The sequence below is a fragment of the Felis catus genome, chromosome F1, assembly GCF_018350175.1.
Source record: "Felis catus isolate Fca126 chromosome F1, F.catus_Fca126_mat1.0, whole genome shotgun sequence".
In the NCBI taxonomy this organism is placed as follows: Eukaryota; Metazoa; Chordata; class Mammalia; order Carnivora; family Felidae; genus Felis; species Felis catus.
The window spans coordinates 51,889,055-51,898,403 of NC_058384.1; the positions used below are offsets into that span (position 1 = coordinate 51,889,055).

The 9,349-nt window shown below is 35.5% G+C and overlaps 1 pseudogene; it reads right to left on the reverse strand.

Moving 5' to 3' along the window:
• Positions 1 to 6,872: 6,872 nt before the first annotated feature.
• LOC101090229 lies at positions 6,873 to 8,478 on the reverse strand (annotated as a pseudogene).
• Positions 8,479 to 9,349: the final 871 nt, after the last annotated feature.

The window sequence follows — 9,349 nt, forward strand, 5'->3', positions numbered from 1 at the left end:
AATAAAGTTGCAAAAGGTAACAGCTAAACCTCATCACTTACATACTGTTTAGTGATGCAACTGTCAAACAACAGCAAAGCTGAAGAATTGTGATGTAGACTATATGGCTACAAACAAAAGTACTTAGTTTTAGGATCTTTAACAAAATGTTATTTGGCTCTTGGAAAACAGATGAATATAGTGAATGAAAAGAAAAATTTTCAGTATAGAAATAAACACAAAGGAATGAAATGCCTAAGAAGTAGCAAATATGTTATAAATGTAAAACCTGTTTTTCTCATTTTTGAATTTCTTAAAAACATAGTTGAATGGTTAAACAAAAATAGTAAAATTATTCTGTGAAGTTTGTTTTCCTATTATCAAGTTGGCCAGATTAAACTCTTTTAAAAATAGACTCCTTTCTTCTTTGGATATATATCTATTATTCCCCATTGGGGATTTATTTAACTCCTACATACAGAATAGCAAGGAATTAACTAATAATTCATTGTGTATTTGCCACAAAACACCTATATTATGGGATGAACAATATGGTAAGTAAAATAAAGGTCAACAGTAGTAAAATTAACAGACTAGCATTCATAAACATATAATTCTCATAAGACTTCTATCTTATATGTAAAAATAGCATAAAGTTAGCTCATAGAATTCTTTTTATTTATTTTTATTTATTTATTTTGAGAGAAAGAGAGAGAGAGAGAGTACATGCGCCCAAGTTGGGGAGGGGCAGAGAGGGAGAGAGAGAGAGAGAGAGAGACAGAGAGAGAGAGAGAGAGAGAGAATCCACGCCATCAGCACAGAGCCCGATGTGGGATTTGAACCCACAAAGCACAAGATCATGACCTGAGCTGAAACTGAGAGTCAGAAGCTTAACCAGCTGAGCCACCCAGGTGCCCCAGCTCATGGAATTCTATAGCAAAGCAAATTCTATAGTAAAGTCTTATAAAAACATCCTAAAGAATATTTTTAAAAATATAATTAAAAAATAATTAACACACAAAAAAGGCAGCAATAAAGAAAGAAAGAAAATATAGGGCAAATATAAAAGAAAAAAAAAACAGTATGAAAGACTTAGGCCTATTCATATATTAATTTTTGGGAGTTTTTCTTTTAGGAGCTTAAGTGTGGCATTCTTTATGTGTATCTGGCTTAATATGTGACTTGATTTCTACCACCCACTTTGGAAATTTCTTCATCAGTATCTCTACAATGACTGATTGTATCCTATTATAACTCTTCTCTTGTGCAACAATATTTATATTTTTGTTAGTCTTTTCACTCTGTTCTATGTATCTCATATGATCTCTTCTGTATTTTACACATTGTCTCTCTATTATTCAGTCTGAGTATTTCTCAATCTATTTTTCAGTTCATTATCTCTTATTTGCCATTAAATCTATCACACTCATAGTTTATTTGATGTTTTTAAAATTCTTATTTGCTTCATCTTTATAATGTCTGCCAATATTTTCCTTGTTCTTACATCCTTAGATTTATTTATCATAGTTAATTTGAAGTCCGTGTTTGAAAATGCCTTTAAAATATCTCTGGTCACTTTATATTTTGAAGTTTTCTTTTTAAAAAAGTTCTGTGTTCTGATAAAATTGTTTGTTTTTACACTGACTTGTAGACATATGTATATATGAGATTTTTGCTGTCATTGTCCTTCAGGGAATATTTATGGTTCCTTGGGGCAGGCTGCTATTCTCTGCCTAGACGCAATCCCGTATCACTTTTCCCACATGGAGACTATGATCACGTGAAAGCAGGCTTTAGCCTTTTGTGACTGACCGATCTATTTATGCTTCACCTTTCATTCCAATGTGGATCTTTCAGATTCTCAATCAATAGCTTGGGAAATTTACAGTCTTCATTTCAAGTGGGCTCTCAAACTCCCATGAAACTGCAAAATCTTTGCTCAGCTCTTCAGCCTACTGCCACCGGTTTCCCTTTCTGAATCAGCAATCATTTCAAAAGAAAACGTGGCCCCAAACACCCATGTCATCACTCTGTACTTTCCTCCAAACTAAGATTACAACCCCCCAAATTTTCACTGTCTTTGTAGCTTCCCATTGCCTTCATACAGAATATTTTCATATTTTGTCAGATTTTTAAAAGGAAAAGTTAATCATAACTTCATGTGATTTTTAGAATGACCTTCCCTTTTGTCTTGCCTTCTTAGTTCGTTAAGGTTTCTTAATGGCCAGAGGGTATTAGTTTTCATATACTGTGATCTTTGATTTTTAAACTGTTAAGCTTTACTTTAAAAAGTAAAAGAAAAAAAGTAGGTCGTCAGAGCTAAAGATGAGAATAGGTATTCAGAGTGTATTTATAAAGTGTCTAATATACTGGAATACCTAATAATGCAAATATACATTCAAAGACTATAATATAATAACAAGGCCGAACTGAAATTAAAGGACATGTTCTCCAGAATTTGAAGGGAAAAAATCATGGAAAAATCAATAACTTTAACATTAGCATTCATTCAATGGGAAGTGATTCATAACTAATTCATTTCACCATCTCATCTATATTTCACTGATGTGAACAAATAGAAATGTATGGTTTGTAATAAATAAGTTATGGATATGCTTTATGTTTAATATATGTAACCTTGATTTAATACAGTTTCTCAGAGATCCAATAATGCTGACTTATATGATTTATAACTTTTTTCTAATATTTTGTGTTCAAAAGGTAATTCTGCTAACTCTCAATTTCTCAGTATAACCTAGAGATTATTCATTTATTATTAAATTTTGTGAAATTCCTTCATCAGGGTAGTTGACATAGATTGTTTCCATATAGAACATATTCCTCATTAATCCCTTCACAGCAAAATATCTCTTTTTAACCTATATTTCTGTCCAAATATCTAAATAAGTAAAGCAATACACCCTTAAAACCAATAACAGATGGTATAAACTTCCTGGACAATAAAACCACAATTGTAGATTTTTTAAGTACATAGTTTCTTATTAAAATTTTTCTAGTATATACAGAATTAAGAGAACAGGAGAGAGGAGCAAATTCAGAAAGAGAGAGTGAAACAGAAAGAAGGAAAGAAACAGAAAGACACAGAGAAAATATTCTGATGAAAAAAGTGAAGATTTAAAGTTGGTTTAAGTTGCTCTAAGTTGATTAAATGTTAAATGTCAATTTGGTTATGTTTTTAAGTGGCGTATTTTGTGCTTTTGTTTTTTTAATGTTTATATGCAATGATTTGTTTTTGTTCATTTTTTTTAAAGTGAGCTCTATGCTCAATGTGGGACTCAATCTCAAAACCCTGAGATCAAGAGTCTCATGCTCTACTGACTGAGCCAACTAGGCACACTTGTTCTATTTTCTTTATAGAAAATAAAAGTACCATAGGTGTATGCTTTGGGATCCTGGTGGGAAGAAGGAAGTACTGATGTTTTGTGCTGCTTTTAGGTGAACTGAAGGGATGAATGAGTGATAGAATACTATCTCAGTCCATTTGGGCTGTTAGAACAAAAATATCAAACACTGGGTAGCTTAAACAAAAAACTCTTATATCTTACAATTCTGAAGGTTACAAGTCCAAGATCAAGTTGCAGACAGATTCATGTCTGGGAAGGGTCTGCTTTCTGGTTCATAAGTGGCCTTCTTCTCATGGTGTCTTCACATGGTAGAAGGCACAAGAGAGTTCTCTGGGGTCTTTTATAAGAGTACTAATCCATTTATGAGGATTCTGCCCTCATGATCTGATCACCTCCCAAGGTCCCTACCTCCAAATATCATCACACTGGGGATTAGGTTTCAACATATGAATTTTAGGGGACCACAGTCTTTATAATTCTGCCCTGGCTCCTCAAAACTCATGTCCTTGTCACATGCAAAATAAGTCCATTCCATCTCAATAACACCAAAAGTTTTAACTCATCCCAGCATCAACTCAAAAGTCCAAAGTATAAAATCTCATCAAAATCAGATACAGGTGAGACTGTGTATATAATTCATCCTGAGGCAAATTGCTATCCAGATGTGAACCTTGTAAAGCCAAACAAATTAGAAGCTTCCAAAATATAATGGTGGGTCATACATAAGATAAACATTTCCATTCCAAGAGGGAGTAAAAAAAATGAAGAAAGAGGTAACGGGTTCTAAGTAAGTCTCAAACCTAATGCTGAAAAATAACAATAAACCTTAAAACTCAAGAATGATAAGCTTTGGCTTACTGCTCAGTCTTCACAGTCTCCTGGGGTGGCAATGTCACTCCCTGGGCTCAGGGGGAGAGCCCTGTAGTGGCTCTCTACCTGGGTCCTACCAGTCCGACTGGTGGCTCCATCCTTTAAAATCCAGGCAAAGGTAGACATGTCCACTTGGGCTTTTACACACTGCTTGCTGGTGAGGACTGTGGCTGGAGGAAGCTACTGAATTTGCTTCCTGTGCACTCCTGAGTGGAGGCTATCATTGCACTAGAGCCTACCAAAACCATACCTGGGACAGTGAAGGAGCCTGGTGCCAGAGTGTGAAGGGAGCCTGCAAGGTTAGGTGGCACGTGGCATTGTGTAAACAGTGGGTCACAAAGGCACAGGTCCTCCTTTGAAACCACACTTCCTCCCAGGTTTTTACATTTTGGGCCTGTGAATAGTAAAACAGACCTGATGATCTCTGAATTGTCTTTGGAGTCATCCTTCCATGGTCCTGAACAATAGCTCTTGGTTTCTGGTGTGATGGCTGACCCACACAAATCTTCTCAAATGGCCAATTGCCCACAGCCCTTAGTGTTCTCATATTTTGTAATATGGATAGGCTGAGAACTTTCCTAAGTTTTAAGTTCTACTTCCTTTTTTTCTTAATTCCATCTTTAAGTCATTTCTCCCTTCACATAGTTTATTTACTATAAGCAGTCAGAACCTTCAATGTTTTGCTTAAAAATAACTTCAAATAACTATCCACTTCATTACTCACAAGTTCTACCTTCCACAAAACAATAGAACACAAACACAATTAAAGCTTCAGATGCTTTATAACAAGGTTTTCCTTACCTTCTGTTTCCAATAACATGTTCTTCAGTTCTATCAGACCTCACCAGAATGGCCCTTACTGCTCTTATATTTACCAACATTCTGTTCAGGATTACATGAATATTGTTCATGTTTAATGCTTTATCTATAGCTCTTTTCTTTCTGAGCTGTAAGAGAATCACCTTCAAAGGTATGCCCATGGCACTATAGGCATTTTTTATCATCACTTCAACACTCTTCCAGGCTCTACTCATTCTCCAGGATCAAAGCTGCTTTCAGATTTTTAAGTATTAGTTACAGAAGCACCTCACTTCTTAGAACCAATTTCTGTTTTAGTCCATTTGGGTTGCTGTAACAAAATTCTATAGACTGTATGGTTTAAAAAATATTTATATCTTAAATTTCTAGAAAATGGAAGTCAAAATCCAAGTTGCCCATATACTCAGTGTATGGTGAGGGCCATATCCTGATTCATAAAAGGCTGCATTCCTGTTGTATCCTCACCTAGCAGAAGAGACAAGGGAGTTCTCTGGAATCACTTTTAGAGGACACTAATCTCATTCATGAAATCTCCACCCTCATGATTTCCCAAAAGGCTCACCTCCAAATTTAACCAACCAACCTAATGTATTATGCATATGTATATTTTATTTCCCTTTATATGACTTTTTTTTTAAATTTCACTTTCAAAGGATCAGGTTCTTGCAAACAGAGCAGCTAATCTTTCCAAAAATAAAATCCAGTACATAGATTCCCAAAATTCACAAAACCAAAAGGAAGTGTCTGGTTGTCAGCCAATAGCATTATGCTCAAGTCAGTTTCATATCACAAGGAAGAATCTATAACGAATTTCATAGGCAAACTCCAATTCTAAACATTACTAGAGACTATCATTGCTATTCCCAACTCTGTTGACAATTGTCTTTTTGCTGAGATGTACATGATAAATTTTCTGTGGCAACTTTTTTACTATCAAATAACACAATCTGACAACTATAAAGGTTTGAATTAACTTAGTATTTGGAAAATTTCAAACTTCATTATAATTACTTAAATGTAATTTGTTATAAATGCATTTACAAGAAACATGCCAAATGTAATATAATGACAACAAAAGAACTGCTAATAACCATTACTAAAAGCTTTTTCAGATGTATGTACAAGTGCATAATTAAACTTAAATACCAGTGAAAATATTAGCTCCAATTCGCTATCAGACTTTCTGTGATAAAGGATAAAAATTAAATGTAAAAACTAAAATCAGGGTATCTGTCGATTTTTCTGGAAGGTTGTTTCAAATGGATTCAAAATTGCCTGAACACTGGCAAGAATATAATATGAATTCTCACTATAAAACCTCATAAAATTAAGTACACTGATAACCTGATATATATATTTTTAATTATTGTTCTGTGGAATAAACCTATTTTGGAGACTTGGCAAAATATTACCAAGAAATTTAAACAGGAAAGTCAAGTCCAGATGTACAAGTAAGAAATCTTTTTTCTATATATAACAAAATCACTAAGTTAAATCATAAATGACTTCCACTAAATATTAACACTCCAAAATTCACACAATATGAATTAAAATAGGTATAGCAGAAAGTGCTCTCTGAAGCATGTTCACATTCCTAAGATAAACAACGAAGTGTAGCCACCAAAAATTCAGATAGGCATAGGTGCAAACATTTGCATGCAAACTTTTATAAGACATAAGAAATTATTTGTTTTCATAATTTTATGTACTGCGTATATATATTTTACAACAAGTACAACTGAAAACATTTCTACATAAAAACCACAATAAACTCAAGTGAAATACTAAATAATAGTCTTACAAACTGATCTCTCAAGAGAATAACTGAAGTACGGTATTCTAAGAAATGCCATTATCTTAATCAATCATTTCTGTTTTAATTGAAAAGACATCTGCCAGCATATGTTCTGGAATTTCTGAACCTCTGACTTTAAAGGCATAACCAAGTATTATCCACTTTGGCCAAACTTTGTCTCAAGGTATACAGCTTCTTAGAAACTGCATAAGGTCCATATTGCCAGTGAATAAAAACCCATCATAAACCTGATGTAAAAACTGGCTCACCTCAAAAGGGGGTGTCAATGTCCCCCTTTCCCCATCTGTTAATACACATCTGCATCAACTCTCCAGTTAAATGAGCCACTCCCAGAAGGTAATCAACAGGGGTGATTTTTAGTTTCCAAGTCCCAAACTCCTTATCCTGTGCATCAAAGGAGGGGGTCTCATTTTCTTTTCCATATTATTCTGTGGTAAATATCAATTATTTAATTTCATCCATATTGGTAAGTGATCATGTTCTAATGAGGTGCTGAAAAGAGATAATGTCCACATATTCCCTCAGTCCTATAGTAACGGCTCTATGGAATTGATGCATGTCTTCTCCTGAGAGCTCTTGAGCTACTTGTAACACCTTTTGTCTAATACCATCCAATTTAATTTCCGAGTCAGTCAATATTTCTTCCATATCAGGAGAACTTGTAAGCCAATGGAGATGAAAAATTGTCCTTCTATGTTTAACAGTTATATCTCCATAAAGTTTCACAAGTCTCTCCTATTTGTCATGTTTTGCATCAAGTTTCTGCTGAAATGATTTGAAGGCCAATATCATAGGTGCAGGTGAATGAACATCCTTCCCTTCTCTTCTCTGGTTATGTGGGGAACTGTTATGCTTCCCTTTCCTGAACCTCCTGATCCTTCTTTGCTGCTCATGTTGGCATGGCCTACAGTGAGATGAGCAGAGACTGAGGGCCTTGGAGCCAGTGGAGTGTGTAAGGTGCTGGCTGGAGAGCCTGTTGAGTAGCCCTCTGCAGCCAGCCAAGACAACGCAATTTATTAATTTACTGGTGTAAATAACACACACACACACACACACACACACACACACACACACACACACACACTTGGCATAACTCCTAATGATATGCTGTATTCTTATGATGAATTTTGAAAACCAACCATATTAACTTTAGGAACGGTGGTAAGTCTTGGTGTTTGGTTTTATGTTTAAAGACTAAAGGCTCTTGGTACTTAGTTTTATGTTTACTTGGCTAGGACTTATGTTGTGTTTAAATCTGCTCTAGCTGCAGATGTCAGAAACTAAAATTCCTTTTGCAGCTTTTGTCTCCTCTGTTGTCTTGGATTTTCCTTGAGACTCCTTTTTGAATAGGGTCTGAGTCTTACAATTCTTCTCAGCCTCAATTCCCAGGTAGCATATAGAAGCCTGTTGATGTGGCAGTAAGATGTGGGGCAAGAGAAATGTTCTCTAGTGGTAAGATCAAATTGGGTCATTTTCTGGTATGTCTATGTCCCTGAACTGTGATCTTCACAGGTGCTACTCAGCCTTTTTCTTTTTTTTTCTTTCTTTCTTTCTTTCTTTCTTTCTTTCTTTCTTTCTTTCTTTCTTTCTTTCTTTTCTTTCTTTCTTTTCTTTCTTTCTTTTCTTTCTTTCTTTCTTTTCTTTTTCTTTTCTTTTTTCTTTTCTTTTCTTTTTTCTTTTCTTTTCTTTTCTTTATTTTTTTTCCCCCCACCTTAGGTGACACAGGAAGGCTGGGGCCTGGAGGGCGGGGGATGGGTATTTCCCTTACTTCACACTGGTAAAATAATTTCCATTATGGACATGCCTTTATTAAAGAGAGAGAATTCTCTGAGCATACTCAAAAATGATACTTTCTCTTATCCCTGTTGTGGAGGGATATTTCTCAGATTTTCACGGTGAGAACCTGGTAAGGCCCCTGGAGGGAAAACTACAAAAGTGCAGGAGATCCTTGGGGCGGATTTTCCTGAAGTCTTTATATCTCAAGATAGTCAACACTAGCCTCTAGCAATTAGTCAACTGTCCTTTATGACTACTAATGCTGACTCAAGTGGCTGTTTCTGCTTCTGATAAACTATAAGCTTTGCATCTGATGGCTTTCTTTCCAATTTCTCAGGGCAATGGTTTGCCCTGTGGCCTTGATCATCTGATGGATCTAAGAGAGTTTGTTTGTTTGTTTGTTTGTTTTTCAGCTTTTTGTGTGTGTGAGAGAGAGAGAGGGAGAGAGACAGAGAGAGAGAGAGAGAGCAGGAGCACAGGAGAGCGGCAGAGAGAGAGAGAATTTTTTAAAAATTTTTTATCATTTTATTTATTTTTTAGAGATACAGCATGAATCGGGGAGGGACAGAGAAAGAGGGAGACACAGAATCTGAAGCAGGCTCCAGGCTCTGAGTTGTCAGCACAGAGCCTGATGTGGGGTTCGAACTCAGGAGCTGTGAGATCATGACCTGAACCAAAGTCGGACACATAACCAACTGAGCCACTCAGGGGCCCTGAGAGAGAA